Below are 8466 nucleotides of genomic sequence, written 5' to 3'. Positions count from 1 at the left end.
GGTAGAACACAGGATTTTTCATTTATATTTCTTCCGGAACTGAAAATTCTTAGACTTTAAGCATTAGGACAAGTTCGGGGTGTGCTGGATTCAGCTTTGGATAAGATATCAGTCCAAAGCACAAATGTACTTTGGCTTTACAAATTATGAAGTCTGGAATCTGAGATAAGTAATTTTAGAACTCTTAGGCATCGTTCCCAAGGTTACAAAATGAGCTTGGTAATGTGTGTTCCATTTCTCTTTCAGCATCGCTGTGACTATCAAGCAGATCACATATGTTCACCGCTGTTCACGTGTAAGCTACCTGCCGTCTTCGGTAATCATTTCCAGAGTCATCTGATCCAAGCCTCTGTCACCACCTTCTCCCTGATGCGCTGCCAGACCCACTTTTCCAGTCCTTGAAATATTCAAAGGGGATCACAGTACTACACTGTGAGGGAGTCCTGGAAGAGCACCAGGAAGCCTCAGATATTCAGAGTGGCCACAAGCATCCACTTAGGACAGGACATTAGAGAAGCAGGCTTCTTCACCTATGCCTGAGCTGGCTACTTCCCAGGTAAGGAACAATTTTTCAATGCCAATTTGTACCCAAGAAACCTGAGGTTCTTAAGAGATCATTTCTCTCTTCACATGTTCCTAGATGACTTGTTCTCATGGTTTGGTTTAGAGACTCCCTTGATACTGTGATGAAAGTCTCCCCATTTGACATTTGTATCACGTGTGACTTAGAAGATAAAAGAATGCTGCTGGTTTTGAGAACCTCAAAACAATGCAAGCGTCAAATGATACCCAAGATCTTTCAGTCCCTCTATTTCTTTCATCTATTCAACTCCTGGGCCCCAGCAGCCAGTAGAAAATATCATCTCATCTTCTACCCCCCGGCTCTCTCACTTTCAGCGTCTGACGTTATTCATAGGAAATTTCCATTGTGAGAGATCATAATTCAAAAGCACGGGAATGCACAATCCCCTGGAAAAATGAAAACGAGTAAATCAGGGTATGTGAAATGTGATCTACGGTATTCACACATGCACACTCATGTAAGACTTAAAAAAATCTTTATGGACTCAAAAGTATTTCTCATACAAAACTTGCTCTCAGCTGGTTTGAATGAGCATGACTCTATGCTTATAGATGGGAATGAGATGTTGGACAGCCTGGTAAATGTGAAGACCTTCAAAACGTGTTTTTTTCTCTCCCCCCCTCGTACACATGCCGCGTACCTGTCTGCAACCAGTTTCAGACATCTCTTTCACCAGATTGGTTCCTGAAACTACAACATAAAACTTAACTCTTGAGTTAAGAAAAAAGAATACATTAAAATTTGTTAATTAAATTACCCATTTAAGAGTAAATCCGTAAGATTCTTTACAATAAAGAATTGTCATAGTTCCTTACTGTTGCTAGTATGAGTTAGCCTAAATGTGTGGCTTAAAGCACTAAAAACTTTACCTTACAGTCCTGTAGGTCTTATTCCCAAGTAGGGTATCATGTGCTAATACTGGGCTGTTGACAAGACTATGTTCCTCCTGGAGTTCTAGGAGAGAATCAACTCACCTGCATGTGCAAATTAAAGAGACAACCTGAAATCCTTGATTCATGCCACTTTCCGTATCTGCCAAAAGAATATTGTGGCATACTCAAATCTACCTCATACTTACACAATTCTCATCTTCATGTACTCTGTTCTATCTTTGCTTTTTGCGGTTACATTGAGCCAATTATGTTATACAGGGAAATCTCCAGCTCCTAAGTAATCGTTACAATCCATGTTGCTGTGTAAGATTATTTGCTAATGTGTTTCAGAGAGTAGGACGCAGATACTTTTGAAGGTGCATTATTTATCCCACTGCTATATCTGGAAAGATGCCTTGTTGATGGTAAAAGAAATAAAGGAGTTAGAAGTCAGACCTGGAGGAAGTAGATGGCTCTAAAGGACATAGGGAAGGGAAAGCAAAGACTAAATGTTGAATACGAGCTATATCAAAAAAAAATCTAAACTGTATAAAGAAAAACTACTTACTTCATAGTTTTTCCTATGTTCTATTATTATAAAATAAATGATAATTATACCCACGACAATACAAATAATATCAATATATGTAAATGGAAATTATTATAGTGGTTGTTTTTTAGTATTGGGTCATGAGACACTTTTCCACTTTCGGTAATTTGTAATGATTCTACCTTCATACTTTTTCACTGTTGTGGTGAATTGCTCTAGTCTAGTCTATCCTTGGGATGCCTAGGGCAGGCTCTTTAGTGGTCTCTTTGTATTCATGCTCATTCCTTTAATAGACCCTCTAAACATCATCCAAAACACCATCTCCCTGCTTATCTGCCTCCTTACCCACCTCTGCTTCTCCAGCCTCAGCTTCCTGCTGTCTATTTTCTGTGCTCCAGGCATTGAACTTGATGATCCCCACACATCAGCAGAGCACGCTGATCATTGCCCTACATTTCATGCTACCTGGAGTCTTGTGGGACCATATCTCGACAAGGAAAGAAACTGTTATGTCTAATGTTTCAAGTGAGTCCCAACAAATTACTGCTCTTAGCAAAGGTGTTAAATATCACACTATTTAAAAATAGACTTGTTTTAAAAAATAGATAATCTTTTCTCTTCTCTCCGACAAAAATGTGATGAGTCCTCTGCCTTGGATAACACCCCTTTTACTAACTACTACTCCTTATAACAGAGATCCTTTGTAATATGACCACAATAATCATTGGCTCAGATCTTTTAGAGCACAACAATGTGCCCTAGAAAGCAAGCATGGTAAATGTTGATGCCAGTAAAAACAATGACTAGAAACAGACACAGAAAAATCAGGAGTTTGTTATTGCACTGGCCTTGTGGGTAGTAATCGTTCCACTTTCAGAATACTTTTGAGTTTGATTCAGCCACCTTCTTTCAGGAAAATTCTTGCTGCTATTTACATTGAACCGGCAACATACTCAAAGGATGTTTGATACTCATATCAGTACGATGGAAGAGGATTTTCTTACATGTCTCCAGACAATTAGTATTTTATACAAAGACATTGTATGAATACTAACAAACACTAAATGATATAAATTTTATCCCCTCGTCCACAAAAGATAGGTCATAATGATGTCATAGACATGATTTTATTATTCTCTGTGGAATAATCTATCTGCCTAAAACTCTAAAGCCTGAAGACAAGCAAATCTTTGGGTTTTATCCCAGAAAATACAAGCCATCCACCAGGGTCACATGATCCCCCCAATCCAATATGGTACTGGGATGGTGAGCTGGTTCACTTTCTGCCTAGAGCAAAGGAAAATTTTTGCTCAGGAACAGAACACAATTTTTGTTGTTTTATATGCCATTATGTGACTAGAGTTGTAATTAAACAATAGCTAATAATAATTTCATTTAGTGAAAAAAACAGGTCTCTTGAACATTCTCGTTTGACAGTGCACCGCTTCTTCGATCTAAAATTTAAGGTTCAACATATTGTATGAATATTGAAGGATTTGGAATAAGAGCATTGTTTTATTTTCTTAAATGATACTGTTATGTGATGATGATGATGATGATGATGATGATGTTAGACCATAACCTATCTTTTATTTTAACCTCAGCATTTATCAATATTGTTTGATGAATTTATCAACAAAATAGGCCTGATGACCACAAACAGTATTTATGGAACCTTGAAATTGCTTCAAACCAGTGTCCACAGATTGATTTCACCAAGTTTTAAGAAAAATATTAGAGGTGTTACCTACCTCATTTAAGCAATATCTATTAAACAAATGAAAAACCAATGGAAATATAAAACAAAATGCACGGTAGTCCGTACTCTAAATCAACGAACATAATAAACAAAAAAGAAACAACACACACTCTGCTTCACATATATAATCACAATAATTTGATTATCATGTTATAGTTTCACAAATAATTACTAGAAATGATAAATGTTACATTTGCTTCATGTGAAGGCTTAGACATTGAGGTATGGCATCAATTTTAATTTTAAAAGGCAATACAATGTGCTATTCCATAAAAGCAATAGGTAAATCTTGTAAAATATAGAGAGATTTTAAAAACTCTTTTTTAAAAATGGGAACTTTTAAAAAACATGCCTCAATCTTGCCCTTCGTTTTAATGCAGAGATTACTGGGTTGGGAAAAGTTCTACCACACAAGTCAATGAGTTGCAATGCAGGAGAAGTAAGGATAATGATACGGTTTATTGGGCTCTATTAAAACAGCAGGTGTTTAATAACAGCAATTTGGTGATGATGCTTTTGGGAGTGGCTCTTCCTCAGGGAAAACTCATAGGCAACTGCTTTCACAATATTGACGCCAAAGTCCATTGATAATATTTTAGAGAGGATTTTTTTTAAAAAAATAATATCCATGAAGAAACAAAAAATTAAAATTCTTGATTGGTAATTTTAAATATTTTATATGTAAAACAACATGTCATAATACAGGTTTTACATTTCAAAAAGATCTTCACTAATAAACATAAAAGAAGATATTTTACCTTGTATCAACTCTACTGGTTAAAAACAATAGTAATAATGCTAGCAGCAAACCACTGAACTGAGAATAGGACCCCTGTTGGAGAATTAGAGAAAAGACTGAAAGAGCTGAAGGGGCTTGCCACCCCATAAGAACAATAATGCCAACCAACCAGAGCTTCTAGGGACTAAACCATTACCCAAAGACTATACATAGACTGACCCTGGGCTCCAACTGCATAGGTAGCAGAGAATAGCCTAGGAGGGGCAACAGTGGAAGAGGAAGAAGCCCTTTTTCCTGCCAAGGTTGGACCCCCAGTTTAGGGGATTGTTGGGGGTATAAGGGGGTGGATGGGGAGAGGAACACCCACATAGAAGGTGAGGGGAAGGGGTTAGGGGGCTGATGGACAGGAAACTGGAAAAGTGAATACATTTGAAATGTAAATAAGAAATACCCAATTTAATAAAAATGGAAAAAAATAAATTTAAAAAATTAAAAAATAAAGAGTATATAATTTAAAAGTTTATCAAATTGTATATATAATTAGTAAATCTTATTGTGTTAAAGTTATATTTGAGTAATCTCAGGAGAAACTTCCCAAATCTAATCTAATATAATATAATGCCTTTTAGAATCTCAAAGCAAACAGAGGCTACAGAGTGAGACCATGTCTCAAAACCCCAAATTAATAAATTTATATTGTGATGGTTTGCATATGCTTGGCCCAGGGAGTGGCATTATTAAAAGGTGAGGCCTTGTTGGAGGAAGTGTATCACTGTGGGGTGGGCTTGGAGACCCTCTTCCTAGCTGCCTGAGGATGCTCAGTCTGTTCCTTTCTTCCTTCAGGTGAAGATGTAGAACTCAGCTCCTCCTGCACCATGCCTGCCTGGATACTGTGATGCTGCCATGCTCCTCCCTTAATGATAATGGACTGAACCTCTGATCCTACCTGGAAACCTGTCTCAGCTTCCTGCCACCATGCCTTCCCCACCATTCAAATAGAGACCTGAAATTGACCCACCCAAAGTTGAGTTCAACAGGTGTTTGATCACAGCAATGAGTTGCAGGTATGTAAAAATCCAAGAATTTCAGAATCATGGAAGTTTACATCAAGTTTCTGTAAAACTCTTTTGATCAGACCCAATGTGACCAACTGCCACATGTTCCTGCTGCCATGATTTTTCTGGCATGATAGACTGAATTTCTTCAAGCCATGAACCAAAGCAAATCATCCCTTTCTCCCTTCCTTCCTCCCTTAAGTTTCTTTCATTGTGTATTTGGTCACAACAATAAGAAAACTAACTGATAAAAAAAGCAATAGTAATAAAAAATTAGTAGCAATTTTAGAAAATAAATTTAAAAGATTAACAACTCGTATGTAATTGCATTTATTCATTTGATAACTATCCTAACCACATTTTCAATTCACAATCACAAGATGACTTTAAAGTTAGGAAAATAAAAGTACAAATACGCACACGTACATATATATTGCTGAGACTCAGCCTCAGGGTCTCATGGAATCTAGGCAAGAGCTTTGCCACTCTCATATTTGTTTAAAAATAAGTTGAAGTTTCAAAATAATTTAGTTATAAGAATCAAGCTTAATGAAAGAAGTAATAACTGGCCCTTGCTCAAATAGCAAGGAGATAACATAGCATGTATTTCAGTGCATTCCCTTCTGACTCCATTTCCTCCCTGCTAAGGATCATTATGCTGTGTGGTCTCCCATCATGAAGAAAATATGGCAAATGGCATTTTTATGTAACATTTTATTGTACTTATTTAATGTCCATATTACAGTGTATTCTGCCAACCTGGCCCTGGGTGTGTTTTAATTTGCCCTATCTCTGTCACCTCATTCATCTACCTGGTCTTGACTGCATTTAAGATCCAAACTCTAGATAATGCAGCCTGAATTTAAGATTACTTTGAAAATATTTTACTTCTTTTGAAAAAATAAAACAAATAAGATTATTCTGAGTGAGTTAACAGAGACTCAGAAAGACAATCATTGTATGTACTCATTTACACGGAGATATTAGTCATAAAGTACAGGATGACTGTGTTACAACCCACAGAGGCAAAGAAACCGAGTAACAGGGAAGGCCCAAGTCAGGATGTCAATTTTTTTTCAACAGATGTGATTGTTGTCTCAGAGGCTTACTGCTGAATAATCTCACCCTTTCTACTTCTTTTCGTACTCAGGTTGGCTGGCCCAAATCAACTCTTCTGGCTCAAACTCCTATCTAAGCTGACTGATTCAATCCATCTTCTCTTGGCTTCTGACTGAATTTCTATGCTTGGCAACAAACTAGTGTTGGCATTATGTTCTAATCTTCTGGCTCCTTCTTCTCTGGCTTGTCTTTACTGTGTCTAGCTTGTTCTTTCTGCAACCTCTGTCCTGGTGAAACTTCCTCTTCCTCCCCTCTCCCCTCTCCCCTCTCCCCTCTCTCCCCTCTCCCCTCTGTCTCCCTCTCCCCTCTCCCCTCTTTCTCCCTCTCCCCTCTCTCTACCTCTCTCTCACAAGTTGCCTCTCTCTCCTTTCAGTTCTACTAAAAATTTGGCATATCCATCCCTGATTCATTCTGTCATATCTTACTCCGATTAGTCACTTTGTCTGCCCCTAAATTAGAAGTCACCTTCAAACATGGCTTCCTTCTACAAACTAACTGTACATTCACTGATTGGGATTAAGGGTGTATACTAATGGTATGTTGTATTCCAGCTAGAGTGATTAAAGGTGTGAGGCACGTCTGCAAATCAACCAGACCACACAGATCTAGAAGGTGGAATCCCTTGACTGCGTCCATGTTCCTGGATTAAAATTCTCCTACGGGGGGCACTTGAATCTCTCTGAGATGGGAAAATAGATTAAACATCAGCATTAGATGGAGGGAGGGGCCTGGATGGGGTAGTGTAAGCAGTCCACTCACACACATGTCTTGGGGGCCTAGGACCAGCGAGGTGGAAGAAGCTGAGGTGTAAAGTAAGCTGTTAGTGGGATCAGCAGTCCCAACTCTCCCGGACCCCTGAGATCTCCCAGACACTGGGGCACCAACCAGGTAATTTCTTTTATATATATTCTTTTCTTTTATTGGATATTTTCTTTATTTACATTTCAAATGTTATCCCCTTTCCCGGTTTCTTCTCTAGAAACCCGCTAGTCTGTCACCTCTTCCCCTGCTTCTATGAGGGTGCTCCCACCCATCGACTCGCTCTTGCCTCCCTGTCCTGTCATTCCCCTAGACTGGTCTCTCCTCCCATTGATTCTCAACAAGGCCATCCTCTGCCCACCTATACAGCTGGAGCCATGGGTTTCTCCACGTGTACTCTTTGGTTGGTGGTTTACTCCCTGGGAGTTCTGGGGGGTCTGTTTTGTGGATACTGTTGTTCTTCCTATGGGGTTGCAAACCACTTCAGTTCCTTCAGTCCTTTCTCTAACTCCTCCATTGGGGACCCAGTTCTCTCAGTCCAAGGGTGGGCTGTGAGCATCTGCCTCTGTATTTGTCAAGCTCTAGCAGATTCTCTTAGGAGACAGCTATATTAGGCTCCTGTCAGCATACACTTCTTGGCATCTGCAATAGTGTCTGGGTTTGGTGACTGTATATGGGATCCCCAGGTGGGGCAGTCTCTGGATGGCCTTTCTCTCAGTGTCTGCTCCACACTTTGTCTCTGTATTTCCTCCTGTGAGTATTTTGTTCCCCCTTTTAAGAAGGACTGAAGCATCCACGCTTCGGTTTCTTCTTGAGCTTCATGTGGTCTGTGAATTGTATCTTGGGTATTATGAGCTTTGGGACTAATACTCACTTACCAGTGACAGCGTATCATGTGTATTCTCTTGTGACTGGGTTATCTTACTCAGGATGATATTTTTAAATTCCATCCATTTGCCTAAGAATTTCATGAAGTCATTGATTTTAATAACTGAGCAGTATTCCATTGTGTAGATGTACCACATTTTCT

General features: G+C 38.9%; 1 long non-coding RNA gene across 1 annotated transcript; it reads left to right on the top strand.

Moving 5' to 3' along the window:
• Positions 1 to 250: 250 nt before the first annotated feature.
• On the top strand, positions 251 to 7565 carry LOC108350373 (uncharacterized). The gene is made up of 3 exons (XR_015684941.1): positions 251 to 556; positions 5347 to 5567; positions 7458 to 7565. It is a non-coding gene; the product is annotated as an uncharacterized LOC108350373 (long non-coding RNA).
• Positions 7566 to 8466: the final 901 nt, after the last annotated feature.

This window comes from Rattus norvegicus, chromosome 3, assembly GCF_021556685.1.
Source record: "Rattus norvegicus strain SHRSP/BbbUtx chromosome 3, alternate assembly SHRSP_T2T, whole genome shotgun sequence".
NCBI classification, from domain to species: Eukaryota; Metazoa; Chordata; class Mammalia; order Rodentia; family Muridae; genus Rattus; species Rattus norvegicus.
Note: the sequence above shows the minus strand (reverse complement) of the source record. Positions and strands in the feature narration are given on the sequence as shown.